Source organism: Juglans regia, chromosome 6 (genome assembly GCF_001411555.2).
Source record: "Juglans regia cultivar Chandler chromosome 6, Walnut 2.0, whole genome shotgun sequence".
NCBI classification, from domain to species: domain Eukaryota; kingdom Viridiplantae; phylum Streptophyta; class Magnoliopsida; order Fagales; family Juglandaceae; genus Juglans; species Juglans regia.
In genome coordinates this window covers 11,421,106-11,439,660 of record NC_049906.1, presented here as the reverse complement: position 1 = coordinate 11,439,660, position 18,555 = coordinate 11,421,106, and the positions used below count along the sequence as shown (strand labels likewise).

General features: G+C 36.5%; 1 pseudogene; it reads right to left on the bottom strand.

The window, feature by feature from the left end:
* Window positions 1-2,480: 2,480 nt before the first annotated feature.
* LOC109022257 lies at window positions 2,481-12,477 on the bottom strand (annotated as a pseudogene).
* Window positions 12,478-18,555: the final 6,078 nt, after the last annotated feature.

The following is an 18,555-nucleotide window of genomic DNA, read 5'->3' as shown; positions in this document are numbered from 1 at the left end:
ACTCATATCGACATTAAGCTTCAAATAAATTCTTAATGGAGGCTACCATCTACAAACCTTCCTCACCTCAATAGTAATTGATAAGCTTAAATCTTTATAAGACTTAGATAGAGACATTGCCAAGTTAGCTGCTGTAAAAGGAGTAATAAACTCTTTCTCCATTTTCATCTTATTCCTCCTATACCAAACACCCCAACAAAGCACAAAAAGAAGAGTAAAGTTTGCATCATTTCCTCATGTCAAAACAAATCTCACACTTTCCATAAAACACTTATCAGGTTTAAAAAGCAACACCATTAGAGCAAACCTTTGCCTGACTACTTGAAGCCGAGGACAAAAAAATAAGGCATGGTTAATATCTTCTCTAGTCTCTTCAAAAAAACAGCACCCCACTCCACCGCAATATTTCTCTATCTCAGGTTGTGTAAAGTAGGCAGTATACCCCTACAAACTCTCCAAGCAAAAGTTCTAATTTTTCTTGGAACTTTTATCTGCAATAGCTTTTTCCAAAGCTGCTTATCTTGTATCCAACTAGAGCTTTCACCAATACTACTTGAACTCAAACCTTGAATCGTCTTGTATGCACTTTTCACACTAAAAGAACCATTTGACTCCTCTGACCAAATCCATTTATCTTTGTAAGGGGTAAAAGATAGCCTAAGCTTTAAAATTTCCTAAGCCACTATTGGATTAAAGAGAGCTCTAACATCATTAGCCTTCCATGTTCTTGTTCTACTTACATATAAGACTATCAACAGTTGCAATTTCTTGAGAGGAAGGTAACATATTTTTACAATCCAACATTAAGACTTTATGACCTCGGACCCAATAGTCTTTCCATATCTTGATAGAATCACCAGTCCAAACCCTCCATCGGCACCCTTCAACTCATAGAAAACTTGTTCAAATGGTTATAGATTGTAGCTATTTCTTTAAAGAACAAATTCGAAGTTGCAGTTGAGCTTGAAATCCGCAAGATGACATTGTAAAAAATCTTCAAAAATCCTACAGAAACCTTGATGGTTTCCCAATCCTTTAAAGTTGGTGGCCCTCTTCGTCCAACCTCACATAAATATGGTCCAAACTGATCGTCTTCATCTTGCATCACTTCAAACGCCGCATGATACTCTAGAGCTACACTCAACATTAGATATGTTGAGTTCCACCTGGTTGGAACATCAAGAAAAAGAAGCCCATCACCCGAGATATTTTGTCTCTCCACACAGGACTTGAACTTATCGAGTCTTGTAGGGGAAGACTTCACATACTTCACTACATTTCGAATCTTTACAATCAATCCATCAATTTCTTTCAATCCATCCTGGACAATGAGATTCAAAATATGTGCACAGCATCTTATGTGCATAAGCTCGTTGTCTAATACCAAACAATCCCTAACTTTGGAACTTTTCCTCAAATAATCAATGGTCGTAGCATTAGAAGATGCATTGTCAACTGTGATCGTAAATATCTTCTTTATACCCCATCCAAGTAAGGATGACTCTATCTCTCTTCCTATTGTCATCCCTTCACGATCAGAAACTTTCATAAAATCTATTATTTTTTTATGTAAGATCCAATCGTCATCAATAAAATGGGCCGTTATGCACATATAGTTAAGATTTTGCACCGATGTCCACATATCAGTGGTGATGCAAATCTTATAACTTGATGCCATGAATATGTCCCTTAACTTGTCCTTTTCTAAAAAGTATATCTTCAAACAATCTCGCATAACAGTAATGCGAGAGAGTCTTGGAAATCTAGGCTCAACTGCGGTCAGAAAATCTTTAAATCCTTGTTTTTCTACAAATCTAAACGGCAACTCATCCATAATTATCATCTTAGCTAAAGCCAACCTTATTTTATTCTCATTATACTTGACAAGTCCAACACTAGGACCATTACTTGAATCATCCCCATCATCATTCTTCGTAGCTCCAGTTGGAGGCACATTGCTATTTAAATGCATCGCATCGTCGTTTGATTCAGACCTTGCCGAAGGTATAGTACCACTAAATTCAATATGGCTCAACTGCATTTTCAAGATAAAAATCGAAAAGCAAATATCATTATTCATTAATCAATTCTAAGTTAAGAACACCAATGAAAACAGTACTGTTCATTCCCGTGGTTTATTTTAATAATGCTTACTTACGACAATAATTAAAAATAAAGTAATTCAATCACAAGCAAGCTTCACTTACTATTAATCAATCACATACATATTAATCAATAACAAGCATAAGATGTGTATAAGTATAGGATGTGTGGTATTAATCTAATAGATCTAGTTCTGGAAGACTAACAGTAACTTAATCATGAGCTAACACTTAATCATAATGCTCCATTTCGTATTTATCTGACAGCAATGTGAAGACCAACAGTCATTCAGATGCCAAGTTTTGAAAACCATTATGTACCAGCCGGAACAGTTTGAATTTGCCGTTTCGGAACAGTAACTGAAACAATGTGGCTGACTATTTCATACCGGATTCAATTCCAGTCATTTCGGTGCGTTTCGGGTCATTCCAACCATTTTGGTCCAAAAATTAACACAGTTTTTTTGTAGTTATTTTGAATCCCATGGCATATCTGTAATTTCCTCATCTTCTTATTTACCTTCACTGATTGCTTTTCTTATCAACATGTCACTAGACTCAGTACATGTCTCCATCTCAATGTTTTTAATTTCGTACCGTACCGGCCGGTACGGTCGAAATTTTTCGTTTCGGGCGTCCGGCTGGTACAGGTACTATGTGTGTTCCGTACCGGCCAAAATACCGGCCGTACCGGACTGTACCGGCCGTTTCGGCCTAAATTTCGGCCGGTACCGGCCGATATTTCGGCCGGTGTTTTTTTTTTTTTTTTCATTTTTTCAAACTACAAATTTATTTTTTAACTCCTAATTCAGACTATACTATTTACAATTTATATATATATGTATTTATATATAATTTATTTATATATAAACTATTATTTTGAAATATAATTTTTATATATATTTATATATATAATTTATTTATATATCGACTATCCCGAAACGTTATCTCGAAACGCTATCCCGAAACGGTACCGGTATCGAAATATTTCGTTCCAGTGCCTTGACCGGTACGTCGTCCGGTACGATATTCAAAACATTGCTCCATCTACCATTTTACCTTTTCTGATCAATATGTGTCAGTACACGTCTCCATCTACCATGTAATAAATAAAAGATATGGGATTTTCAGGCAAAAAATAAAAAAAGTTGCTTGCATGTTTTTAAAATATTTTCTTTGTGGGAAGTTGGAGAAGAAGGACGTCCTTGTGATTATCATTCTGAATGTTATATACACTGGCGGCATTTACTTGAGGGAGGAATGGGAGGTGTGTTTATTGAGTATTTTATTGAGTTTTATAAATATGTGTGTTTAAGACTTGTATTGACTATTGAAAAGTATTATTAAGTTTATTAGGTATGTATGTTTTTAAAACTTGTATTGATTTTATTTTGAAATATAGTAATTATATATATAATTTATTTTATTTTTGATAAATAAAACAACTTTTATTAACAAAAGAATGGACAAAATGCCAATTACGAAAACTCTTATGCCCTAACTAGGTAGGCGCATTAGAAGCAAGGTGTAGATTCATATTATATATATAATTTATTCATATAATGTCTATCTCAAAATAGTATACCGAAACATACCGAAACCGAAATATTCCGTTCTGGTGCTTCAACCGGAACGGAATTCAAAACTTTGTTTAGATGCCTTACAGAGCTCAAAACTATTTGCCATAGCTGAGTACTTAATTCTTATAGATAAACTAGAGAGAGAGCAGAGTGAGAGAGTGGGTGAAGAAAATTTCCTTGCATGCCTTGGATTATTGGCCCAGCTGGTGGGCCAAGTGGAGGGCCATTGACTCCATTAGAAAATTTACAGCAAATCTTTGCGGCTTTAATGTTAAAGATTCGGTTGCAGTTTAAAAACATAGCAGATAGAAATGGTCTGATACCGGTTTGTAACCTCTGGAAATCGAGTAATGACCTCCGAGCTAGCTTGGGAAATTGACTGAATCGAATGGACTTAAATAATATTTATTGTAGCTTCAAATGACTTTGCACTATTTTTATTTATTTTTTATAAGTAAGAAATTTTATTGAATGAAACTAGGCAGAGCCTATGTACACAAGAAGTAAACAAAAGAAGCACCTAATTACACTCTAGAAACCTGACTTTGCACTATTTTCTTCTGTTGTTTTATATATAGGCATAGACCCCTGATGTTGAAGCAATAATAACAAATTAGGAATGCAGTATATATGAATTAATAACCACCGACACACACACACACACACATACCTCATATATACACATATCATGGAGCTGTTCTACACTCAAAATATCAGGCAATGCTATTATCTCTTTCATCAAAGAAGAGTGGCCACCATCATTCCACTTGCAATTTTATTGGGCTATAAATATATGCTTTTGGGCCATAAAAGTTCATTACTAGCATAAAAAAATCTTGTGGATCCTATTAAGCTATAGAGTGTAGTGGCCTACCACTTTAAGTTTTTGGCTATGATGTTTATGGAATTTACTCTAGTTTCGCTCCTTTTCAGAACTGACCCGCACTCCTTTGCGAGAGGGACAAGGAAACCTTTTAGGTCTACCTCTCCCTATACAACCCTGCGGGAGGTAAGTTATTAATGGAGTCTTCGTTTAGTACAGTTGACTTTGTTGATGGAACTTCGTTGATTTTGTCGTTGCAGTGTCGGGTCGTACAAAATAGAATTCACACCACAGGAAATAATTGCGTTAGTGAAATAGAATTCACACAAGTTTGTAAAAAGACAAACTGGAGCGTGTAGTTGCCACAACTGATTTTTTGCTCACTGTAATTCGATTTCTCCCTTTTCCTCTTCTTTCTTCTTCTTCTCTTTTTTCTTTTTTTTTTTTTTTTTTGCTTGTCAACTACTTGACCGAAGTTGTCCACAGTTTTTTTGTCATTTCTTCTCTTCCTTGCTCCTCCTTTTTATTTCCGCTTCTTTCATCATTTCATTTTTTATTTGTTTTTGTTGTTGTTCATTCGCTGGACTTGTTAACTGTGAAGCTAAGGAAACGTCAGCAGTGCTGCATATATGTCGCACTGTGTGATTGTCTGCAGTGCATAGCGCACATGTAGTGACCGTGTAACCTTTGACATATCATAAATTATATCTCTATAGCAGAAAACTCAATATTTCCATTCAAATTAAGTACCTATGATCATAGAAAATAGCAAGAAAAATATTGTAGGGAATAAGATATAATAGAAAAATTAATGTACGTTTGTTGTTGGTTTCATACGTCTTTTAACTCTTAGTAATAGAAACATTTCAGGTCAGTCTTTTTAAGTAAAAGATAAAGATTTTATTAAGATTTTAGGCGAAAATTTTAATTTGATAAAATATATATTTTTATTTTTGACTGGGCATCTAGTACTCATTTACTACAATTTTTTTTTTTCTTTTAAGTATGTTTTTAACATCCTTAATTATTAAAAAAATTAAAAAATTATATAATTTTAATAATATTAATTTCTTTAATCATTAAGTAAAATAAAAAAATTAAAAAAAATCAAATATAAAAAAATAATAAAAAAATAATAATCATATCATTATTCTATTTGAAATATCCCACAAGAACTTTTAGATTTTTGTAAAATTTCGAGAAGTTAAGTCAGATTTGAAGTGTGAGAAGAGAATTTTATGTTTTATTTAAGAATTTAAAATATTATATTTTAATATTATTATTATTTTATAATTTAAAAAATATAAATTGAGATATAAAAAAATTAAATTATTTATTATATTTTATATAATAATTTAAAAAAAGTGTAACGGATGATTTGAAAAAGATTTGAGAGTTTATTATATTTTGAACTTACAGGGAAGGAAGAATTTTTAATACTTTTTAGAGGCAAGAGAGTAGGTTTCGGACTTTTATTAAATATTTGAAATATTTTTTAATAATTCTTTAAGTGCAGGCCTGCCCCTGGCCATGGGTCCATGCACTCCAACCTAGATCTAGATCTATTCTATGCTTTTTTGTTTGAACTTTTCACGACGCTCAAGGTCTCCTTGGCTGAATTTAAGTATCTCTAAATTAATTAGTTAATATTTCGAATCTGAATAATCCGACACGCATGCATACAAATGACGTGACACAAATTAACACAAAAAATATTATCTTGTTTGAAAACGTGGCACGTCTTTACAAATAAAACAAAAGTTTAAAGTTTGTGATAATATAATATTAGATAAAAATTAAAAATTTAATAAAATATTATTTTTTAATATTAATATTATTTTAATAATTTAAAAAAATTAAAGTTTGAAATTTTTTGTCCTATTCTTTCCGTGATTCACGTTTTATGAAGAAACCAAAGAGACTCCGCAATAAAAGGAGATTTTAGAGTTTCATTTCGGCATGGTTGCTTATATTGCGCTTAGCCAGACTGATTCTACCTTCCCAAGTACCTTTTTTTTTTGTTTTTTTTTTCTTAAATTTATATTACATTGTTTGATAGAAGTTTAAATTTTGAGAATTTTGGCTGGCCATATATTTTGGTAAATCTTATTTATTAACGTATATTTACAACCCAAAAATACTCAAGAATTTCAAAAACTACTCACCCTTCTTGAAATTATAACAAGGAGTCTACCTCATTCATGACCAAAACTCCAGAAAAATACTTGTCATCTTGCTCATATCAATTATCATCTGTTTAATTAGTTTAATCGGTTGCAAAAAATAGAGGTATTCTCGTTCTGAGATTGATCTTTACTCAAAATATCATTGATTTTGATCGCCGAAAAAGTCTTAAATGTTGTAGTGTACGTCATGAGCCTTACAAATAGCTTGATTTTCATTAACTCTAAAAGCACTTTAAAGTTTAAACCCAGGATTACCAGAAAGTAAACTGTTTTTCAATAGTAGAATCACTACAAGGTTCAACACATTTACCAGCGATTGTGTATCGCTAGCTATACACAACAAATCGCTGGCATATATATACCCCAGAGATTTTTAAGTCGCTGGAAAATCGCCGGTATTAACGCCCCACTTTATATCTACTGCAACGGACACTAAAACTCGCCGCCATATAACCATATCCCGGCGATTTTTTTTTCGCTGCTGATTACAAACTAATCGCCGCTAATTCAATATAGGATTCTGTCGTTAAACGATGCGATAGATTATTCGCAGCGATTAATTTTCGCCCCTAAAATTAAAAAAATCGCTGCCAAATATATTTGCCAGCCACTCCACAAAATCGCCGTAATCAAAAAATCGCCGTATAGTTGCATATGGCAACGATAAATTATCGCCGCTTTTCATTAATAAGCGGCGACTTTTTTATCGCCGCCATATTCTTCATAGTATTTAGCGGCGAATATTAGATCGCTGCTAAATACAAATATGCGGCGAGGTTTCACTCTCTGCCAATTGGTTTTCAAATCGGTAATTATATGGCGGTGATTTAAAAAATCGCTGCCAAATATATTTGCCAGCCACTCCACAAAATCGCCGTAATCAAAAAATCGCCGTATAGTTGCATATGGCAGCGATAAATTATCGCCGCTTTTCATTAATAAGTGGCGACTTTTTTATCGCCGCCATATTCTTCATAGTATTTAGCGGCGAATATTAGATCGCTGCTAAATACAAATATGCGGCGAGGTTTCACTCGCTGCCAATTGGTTTTCAAATCGGTAATTATATGGCGGCGATTTAAAAAATCGCTGCCAAATATATTTGCCAGCCACTCCACAAAATCGCCGTAATCAAAAAATCGCCGTATAGTTGCATATGGCAGCGATAAATTATCGCCGCTTTTCATTAATAAGCGGCGACTTTTTTATCGCCGCCATATTCTTCATAGTATTTAGCGGCGAATATTAGATCGCTGCTAAATACAAATATGCGGCAATGTTTCACTCGCTGCCAATTGGTTTTCAAATCGGTAATTATATGGCGGCGATTTAAAATATCGCTGCTATAGAATTAGAGGCAGCGAGTTTCCAAATCGCCGTAATGTACATTCTGCTATATAAATGTATTTGCGGCGAATATTTAATCGCCAGGATTTATCTTTAGTAGCTATTTGTACATCGCTGGTTTAGGAGAATTTAAGTGTTAGTTTATAGCGGCGATTGAAAATTCGCCGGAAAATGCGCTTAATTCGCCGCTAAAACTGAATTCGTGTTTAAATTTCCTGGGCTTTATTTTCTTTCTTGGCCTGGTTTTTAGTTGTTCCTAAATGCACCATTCATAATCCAAACTCATTCATTCAAGTTGCTAATCAATATAACATGCAAAATAAATACATAAAGTTCCATCCAAGCCCATCAACAAAATCCAAACTCATATGTATTACAATAAGGCGGTGTATTAATGTATTCTCATATACAAACTGAACTTTTATCCTTAATAATAAATAAGCATCACAATCATCCAAAGGATTAGTACCAAATCATTGGTTGCAGGAAGAATTACACTTGATCAAAAGGATTAGTTCCCTTAGTCTTCTTTTGAGTTGCTGGAGTATTCAGATGAAGTTACTTCAGATGAAGCACTGGATGACGTATCACCGCTGGAGCTAACTCCATTCCTAAAGCTCTTTGATGCTAGTGCAGGGTTTCTTTGTGGATCGTTAGCTGCAGGCACTTGTCCCTCTTCTGCTAATCTTTTAAGAAGATTCATTACCGTGAGAAGGAACTTTGAAGACAAGGTCCCTGTCCCTACCCACCCCACCCAGCAAGCAGAAATTAATACATATGCTGGGTACAGGACTGACCCCTGAGATAGATATAATATTAAGAACAATAATAAGCAATCAATATAACTAGTTTATAGCGGGACATAGAAATTATTAGACCAGAGCAAAAAGTACAAGAAAGTCTTCCCGACATAAAAAACAGTAGAGCATACAAAAGACACTCACATATGTACCATAACAAGGTCAATAGACCTGGAAAGAAAAACAACTTAAAACAGAAAATCTATGGAAAATCTAGCTAATACTACCGCTCTTTATTATATGATAGATAAAGCCGATGGAAACTTTTAGAACTGAGCATTACAACAAAAATCTTAAAATTGACTGAAAAAACTAAAATCAAATATCAATCAACAAACTGCTAAATTCATCACGTCGATTCAACATATTTTCTAATGGAACATCTGAATCAAATTCCGAATTCTTCCAATGAACTAAAAGTAAAAGTCACTTTTTTTTTCCCTGAAAACACCCATATATCTTCTAATATCACTCTCGCACAAAGCATATATTATATGAATTTTCATTAAGGGAGAGACAGAGTTGCTGCCAAGATGATACAAGTTCAATTCTGCAGCAGCAAGACCAAATAGCTTATGTTTTTACTAGACCACTAGTGGCTGATCGTTTTTTCATTCTCAGATCGAGTCTAATGGGATCTTACTGTGCTTGACACCCCATTAGACTCGGGGTGTCGTATTAACCTAAATCAAAATGATGCCCACTCAAAGAATAAGGAGCTGCAACAAATCCCCCTCAGTAGCTCTAGAAGTTTCAAGATCTCTACTCTCTTACTCTCTTGTTTATGTTATAACAAACTTTTATTCCTTTTTAGTCATTACCTGCTATATCATATGCCTATAGAAGATTTCTAAGGCATTATGTAATCGTTGCATTCAATGAAATGAATATTTGGAAAACATTGTATCCCTTTCTATTATTACTCTAATACTATAAATACCCATGAAATGTATATGACCTAAGATGAAAACATACCTCAAATACAAAAGTGTGATCCTTTGTTACATGGAGTACTTCAAGGGCCTTCAAGTAGGGATCTGGATATGGCTTGGCATGGTCACAATCACTCCCGAGAATGACAGCATCGAAAAAATCTGACAGCATTATGGATGATATCATGAGTTCGGCATTTGGTTTTGGTGCATTGGTAACTGCTGCTCGTTTCAAGCCTCGATCTTCAATCCATTTTCTCACTTTATATAGGCCATTCACAGCTTTCAATTGTTCTTCGGCCAATCTATGTTGTTTCATTAAAGAAAGTCTAAGACGTTGAAGCCTTAAAGAAATTGCAAGCAGGGAAATACAAAGAAAGTTCGTTCTAATATTTATCATATATAACATGAATATGTAGAAGAATTTTTTTCGTACAATCGTGAAGTGCGCAACTGTCATATAGTCACTTTGAAAAAGAATGAGGTCTATTATTAAAAATTATTATTTTTTCATGCGGTTCCGTATTTATTCACTTTTTTTAAAATGATTGTACGATGATTACACACTCACGACTGTAACTATCATTTCTCTATCTAGAATGAAGAGAGGCTTTACTCTAACAATTTTAATGTACCTCCGAAAAATGGGGTCCTTATCGTCTGTGGACTTCAAGCCCCTTTGAACATCATCAGGGAAGAGTAACACAGCAATATCATCATTATGCTTGCCAGAAATATTCTCCATGTAGAATTCCTCAGTAATTGGAACTCCTCCATTAAAACCAATCTGTACACCACCACAATTTCTGTCAATCCTACATAACTATTGTTCATATATATATATATATATATATATATATTAAATTCATACAAATTATGAGCTTCCCTTGGCTAAGCAACAAGTAAGCTGCCAAAAATCCAATTCATCATGGTGGATTTGATTGCTTTTTCCTCACATATTTTAAGTTAAAGATCAAAATGTTTGTCATAATTCATTAGATAAATAAAAGTTATTTCTGGTGTGGAAGAACGTGATCTAAAGAAATGTTGAGACATGAATTAATAGAATTATGAATCAGAAATCTGAGTTTTTTCGAGATTTTATTTTATATTTTTGCTGATAAGGTAGGTAGTGAAAGAAATTCCACCTATTGAAGCATTTCACGGAAGGCTTGGTAATGGAGTGGATCTGAATCACATAAAGTTCCATCCACATCAAATAGTACTGCTTGAAGAGGGGCAAGTGCAGCAAGAGAACTTTTGCAGCTGGTTCCATGACAAAATTAAGGCAATGAGACAAAGTACTGCAACCAAGTGACATTAAAAAGATGTGGTGCTTTAAAGTTTCAGAGAATATTTGAAAGTGCAGCACATCAAGAGGTCAGTCAATTCATCCCTAAACTGCTCTGCAAGAAACTTAATGTATTAAAGGCTCCTTCTGAAAGGCCCGACCTACAAAACCAGGAAAGGCTCCTCATCTCATGGTTGATATAGAAGCCAAGAGATCATGATGAGTTGGGACACTTTATTCAACCAATTATAAAATGACATTAGCTTGTCAGACTGGGGGCATCTCTCTTTAATTATCTGAAATACACTAGTAGGAAACTTCTTACTAAGAACTGAGTGAAGGATTGAGTTTTGATGTATCAAAAGAGAAAGACAAGCGTTAATCGACAGAATTTCAGCGACCGGATGCCGTGAACAGAATAGGGAAGCAAAGAGTACTATAGATTTGAACAATAAAGCTTTTTTTCCCATGATTTTCAACAAATCTAACCTTTCGACAGTACCAGAATTTATGTTAAAGAAAACAAAAAACGTAGTGGCTATTAAATATAAGGGAGTAAATATAAATGAAATACATATTGCAAAAAAAAATCTAACCTTTTGACAGTACCAGAATTTAGTCATTACGTGCTATATCATATGCCTATAGAAGATTTCTAAGGCATTATGTAATCGTTGCATTCAATGAAATGAATATTTGGAAAACATTGTATCACTTTCTATTAGTACGTACGTACCCTCACACATACACACACACTTATATATTAAGTACTATGTGAGTGTATATGGATATAGAAAAGACCATATTATAGACATGCATGTTCAAGTAAGATAAATATTGAAGTGGATCAATAGATCAGAAGTACTACATATAATAATTTGGGAGGTGAATTGAGGGACTCCATATGGCTTAAGAATGTAATGGGAGGCATGCGTGATTGCAAAAATAATCATCATCTGCAGCTCAAGCTGTGGCAATGAAAACATATTTACTAGAATTTCCAAAGCGACAAAGCTAGTTAAACTACATACATAACTGTAGAGGATCAATGTCATTTTACACGGGAAAAAAATAAAAAACAAGTTGTAAGTAAACTTTTACAGAGCAGGGAAAAGGTGTCGGAACTTACTCTCTCTCTAGCCTTAAGCTTCTCTTCCAACACAAGTAATTCCTTCTCCTTCATCTCAAGGAAGCTTCTCAGAGAGTTAGCCTTCTGTGATTCAAATTAAAAAAAAAAAAAAACAGCAATTATGTATAAAACCATCAATGAATTATTCATCGGGTTTGGGAAACCAAGTTGCTAGAAATATATTTAACACTTCACTTGTACAAGTACATTTTATAGTGGATAACTCCAAATGATACTAACCTCATTTGCAGACCATGAGAGATCCAAGAGATTCCCGGTGTAGACATAGATCCAAGATTTATATAAATATATATAATACTATATATATATATTTATATATATAGCCCAGTGTCGTATAGAGTAAGTACAAAAACCACCCAAAGGCACAACACGTCGACACCCTTGACTCCTCATGCCTCCCCGGTGTCACAAAAAACCACCCAAAAAATGTGCCCTTTTATGAGAAGCCCCTTATGGGCCGGGGGAATCGTTACACTGAGTCTGTCGAACTGACTCAGTGAACGACGGGAAAGCCCTAAAGAAAGATTGCATCACTTTGTCATTTTGTATCTGATGCTCCCTCAACTCCCGCATCTCTGTCCTCATTTCATCCAGCTGACTCTTGTAAGCTTCAGCATCCTTCTTATATTGCTCAGCATCCTTCTTATATTGTTCAGCATCTTTCTTGTGCTTTTCAGCCTCAGACATGTATTGTTGCATTTGAACTTTGTCACGTTGTCTACTTGACTCGGGGATGACCATTTCCCCAAGTCCCCGTGCATATCCAGATCGATGGCCAAGAACCTCCCTAAAGACAGTCGCTGCTGCCTCATCACTACGTTGCTCTGGTCCTAGGCCATCCAACCTACCTTGCATCTCCTTCTGCACATTGAGAAAGCAACGATTATTAACAAATAATCAGCTAGTGCTATATTAATGATTTTACTACCGTATAGAAATTCAACATAGATCCCAACGGCTGTTTCTGCACTACTCACATAAGTACTTTCTGTAGCATCTGTGACAAATGCATTCTTTTTCTTCGACCAACGCGTCTCTTTGTAGAAGTCAACCAAATTCCCATTCTCATTGCGCTGTCATGTGTATGAACCATGTGACATTTGAACAACAAAAGCTATGAGTAACCACCTTTAGTGATAGTAAAGTAATATTGTCACTAAAATCTCAAAGTAAAGTGCATTTTCACTATTCTATTGAAATGAAAAGATTGTTTTCCCTTAGACATACCTTTTGCTCAAATAATCGGACGAATGATTTACGTCCTGATGTGTGATTAATGGCCTGCTTGTTTCGGTTCTCCCGATTTTGAGCTGAAATTTTTTGTCATACACAATAGGGAACAATTACTTATAATAGACAAACAGATTTTCCACCACAATATTTAGACATATTAAATATATACATATTATATGGTTGTATGTGAGAAAGACTATCTGTACCTTGAAGGCATCGCTGCCCCACCTTTCACACAACTTCACCCATACAATGGGGTCCACCAGACTAGTTCCATTAGCCAACGCTTCTGCGTGGCTTCCATAGGATTCATAAATCTTGTGCAAGTCGTGGTGGAAGGAGTTGAAGCGCTTACGTAAAGCCTTTGTCACCGTCAATCGGTGGTTTTCGCGATCGCAGTCCAACACAAAGTCACTCTACATAAGGCAGCATGCAAACAATCACCAGTTATCTCGTTATTTAGGCGATGATTATACTACATAAACAACACCCCAAACAAGGACAATTAAATTTTTGACTTACCCGAACACGGTCAATGAGCTCCTCTTTAATCGCTAGTGGGACATCCGACCAACGCTTGTAACTCATGTCACAGTATTGTTTCACAATCCACGATACTCGTGTTGTGAACATAGAAGCGTGTTCACAACATGGGGCTGTCTCACCATCGTTTATCTTCAACTGCACTTTCCCGTTCTTCCTTAGCTTGTCAAAGAAAATGCATCTAGATGGCCCACGAGTTCGTCTCCTCTGTTCTTGCGTTCCTTCGGTCTCCATTGGGGCATCTGCAGCTGTATTTTAAGGTACAATATATTAGTATTTTAAATTGTAATGTGGAATATTCACACTTAATAACACATACAAACATGCTAATGCTTTCAAAATTAATGTATTGGAAAAACATGCACCAGTTTGTTCTCCAGTAGGTGATTGTTCCCCATCAGTATTTGGTTGGGGTTCTTGAATAGGTTCTGGCGCGTGAGTTGGCACAACGCATGGTGGGGGACTTGGGGGCTGTGTTGAGTCATCCGAGGAGGATTGATTACACTCCTCCGTGCTATGATATGAAGATAATTTCGCACCGCGTGGTCGGATGTGACGACCTGAGTATGGGATATAACGCCTTCCACCTCGAAGACCTCGAAGTCTGCCTCCACCTCTTGAACTGGGTCCCGGCTGATTACCTGCACGAGTACAAGTTAATAACATAGTGGGATAAAATTGATGCCCTAATTGATACAAAATAATCTCAATATGCACAGACAGGTTCGTAAGCAAGCAAATTTATCTACCATTTTCAGTTACTTTTAGGTAGACTAACCCTTACACTATGAGACTTTAAATAGACAAACGAATAACTGAGAGTCGGCCGTATATATACCTTGATAATGCATAGTGCATCGCAGTTCACACAGCCTCCCGATATTGAACGTAACCTGAAGCAAATTAAATCACATGTCAGATACTATTTAATTTAGGTATAGATGTTGTAAAACTTGAATACTACTCTCAAGATTGTTTGCTACTTGCATAATAAGAAAATATGAGTTTGCATAATAAGTAGTTCGAGCCAGGTAAAATGATTTTCTTCATGGTAGTAAGAAAATAAATTAAAACATATATTTCACCCAAACTCATATTGACCTGTCTATATACACATACCAATTTCAAAGTCAATCTCATATTGTCATATGTCTATATACACATGGAAATTTCGAACAAGAATTCTAATATCTCAACCTTAAATGAACGGAGTTCCTGGGTTATATTTACAGGTCGCCAGACTCATCAGATGTTGTGTGCCCATCCTCATCTGAATGTTCCCCCTCATTTGTTGATAGGTCCTCTTCATCTGAATATTCCCCCTCACTGGCCGCATTTCCAGACTCAGAAGTGATCATGTCATCATTAATAAAGCCTGTTGAATCTATGCATTGACCAACCGGATCCATGATTTCTCGTGCATCTACATGGCTAGGTAGTATATCAGGCCTATTCAGTTGAGTTGCCACTTGATCTGTGTTATCACACTGCACTGGTTCATAATAATATGATGGCTCATCTTCTTGATCGGCATCAGGAGTACTTGATTCCCCATCAAGTACTTCAAGAACTCTCGGCAGTGGCGGAATGTTGTCTACATTCCTATTTGAATAGTTCTGCACAACACCCCAATTCCCTTTCGCCCTTAAATCTCTTATGTAGAAACATTGATCAGCCTGACTCGCCAACACGAATGGTTCATCCTTATACCAAGTCCTGTTCATGTTGACACTAATCATATGGTCATCCACTCGCACCCCTCGTTTTCGATCACCAACGTCAAACCAATCACATTCAAACAGGTACACCCGACGCCACTCCATGAAGCGTAACTCTACAATATTATTAATAACTCCATAGAAGTCCAAATTATTTGTGGCCTCATCACCAGTTACCACCACTCCAGAATTTTGTGTACGACGGCGAAGTTCACGCTGTTTCGTATGCAACCTTTTTCCATTTATTATGCAAGCAGCATATGTTGCAACCCAACGGTCAGGCCCGCAAGCTAACGCGTACAGATCAGCGGACACATCAAGTGTATGCGAGGTACGATGTTCCTGGATCTATATATTTAAAAAAGCAAATTTCATAACGTTTATTTTCGATTAGATCCAAATCATATAAAATGAAAGCTATAGCAGCACATCTTAGATAGGAATGGATAAGAACTTACACGTTGCTTAAACCAAGTTGGGAACTCAGTTTGGTGCGTGCGCTCGATGCAATTTTGGTGTTGCACCTTACATTTCTCGTAGTGTTCCCTGCATTTGGTGCATCGAGGCAAAGCAACATATTGAAGTTAGATGGTATTGGGTTCATAACAAATTGTATAGAATGAAAGATGATTTTTAAGTAGACTCGTTAATGCTTACTCTATATAAGGTCCAATCTCCGCACAATTATTGAGCACGTACCAGATGGCTGCCCTAAATAGTTTATCTTCTAATTGCACGTTCGAAGGCATGCCCAAGGGACGAACTTTCTGGTTGAAAATTTTGAACCCATCTAACGTTTCCTCTTCGTCAGCATCAATGTTGCGGTCCGGTCGACTAAACCTCGTCTCAATATCTTTGAGATACATGGAGCAGAATGTCAAGCATTCGGTGTGAATGTAAGCCTCGGCTATTGAACCTTCTGGGCGGGCTTTATTCTTAACATACCGCTTGAATTTGCCGAGATACCTCTCAAATGGGTACATCCACCTATATTGTACTGGACCCCCAAGTCTGGCCTCACGGGGTAAATGGACAGCTAGGTGGACCATAACATCGAAAAAGGAAGGAGGGAATATCATCTCCAGTTTGCATAGAATGGTGACAACATCAGTTTGGAGTTGGGCCAGGCGGTTGACATCGAGTGTTCGAGCGCACAACTCTTTGAAGAAAGTACCAAGTTCAGTCAAAGCCAAGCCAATGTCACTTCTTAAATACCCCCCAGCAGCAATAGGGAGTAGTCTTTGAAGGAAAACGTGACAGTCATGGCTTTTCAACCCTGAGATTTTGCAGTCACGTCGAGATACACAGTTCGAGATATTGGAAGCGAACCCATCTGGAAATTTGATATCAGACAACCACTCACAAAATTTATTCCTTTGCTCGACGTTTAATGTGTACTGTGCATGTGGCATTGTTACACGATCACCATGCCATATCAAGTGTAATTCTTTTCTATAGCCCAAAAGCTCTAAGTCACGCCTTGAATTGATGTTATCCTTACTTTTCCCTGGACTATTCATTAAAGTGAATAAGATGTTGTCGGCAATATTCTTCTCAATATGCATAACATCTAAATTATGCCGAAGTCGAACTGTTGACCAATAAGGTAACACGAAGAATATGCTACACTTTGTCCAGTTTAGCTCTTCAGCAGTGCGTTTTTTCTACCTATGAGATTTGCCAAACTGAACATCCCCAATCATCTGCAATTGATTTTGAATCTCTTCAGGACCAAATTCCCTTGGTGGCATGCGATGATCTTCTCTACCGTTGAACAACCATTTCCTCCTTCTCCATATGTGATATGGGGGTAAGAAACGACGATGTCCCATGTAACAATATTTTCGCCATATTTCAACCAATTAGAGTCTGTGTCTGCATTGCAAGACGGACAAGCCAATTTTCCCTTTGTTGACCAGCCAGACAGATTCCCGTAGGCAGGAAAATCGTTGATTGTCCACAATAAGGCAGCATGCAACATAAACGTCTCCTTGGTTGAGGCATCATATGTAGGTACCCCATCTTCCCAAAATTCAAGCAGTTCATCGATCAACGGCTGCAAGTATACATCAATCTCATTCCCTGGTGACCTTGGGCCAGGAATAATCAGAGATGTCATGAAGAATTGGTCTTTCATGCATGACCACGGCAGCAAGTTATAGGGGACAAGGATGACTGGCCAAATGCTATGAGGTTTAGCCAAGTTGTTGAATGGAGTGAAGCCATCACTTGCCAGACCGAGCCTAACATTGCGAGGATCCGAAGCGAACCAGCCATGATCTTCATCAAATTTCTTCCAGCACTCAGAGTCGGCCGGATGTCTCATACAAGTATCTTCTTTCGTCTGCTGCTCTTTGTGCCATCGCATATCACCTGCTATCTTTGCAGACATGAAGAGACGCTGCAATCTCGGTTTCAAAGGAAAGTAACGCAACACTTTTTGAGGTACCGCACGCTGTCCGTGTGTATTTGGTATCCACCTCGAAGCCTTACATACAGGGCATTCATTAAGAGCTGCATTTTCCTTCCAAAATAACATGCAGTCGTTGGGGCACGCATGGATTTTGTGGTATTTGAAGCCCAAACCGCGCTCCAACGACCTTGACTCCTCATATGATTGTGGCAATAGGGCATCAGGAAAGGCAGACCTCAACAAATCAAGTAGCATGTCAAATGACTTAATAGACTACCCACCGATTGATTTGATGTGTAACAACTTGACAACAAATGACAGTTTGGAAAATTTTGTACACCCATCAAATAACGGACGTCGGGCATCCTCTAGTAGTTGCTCGAAAGATGGTGAATCTACCGTCTCTCGTGGCCTGTTTGCTGCAGGAGTGCTATCTT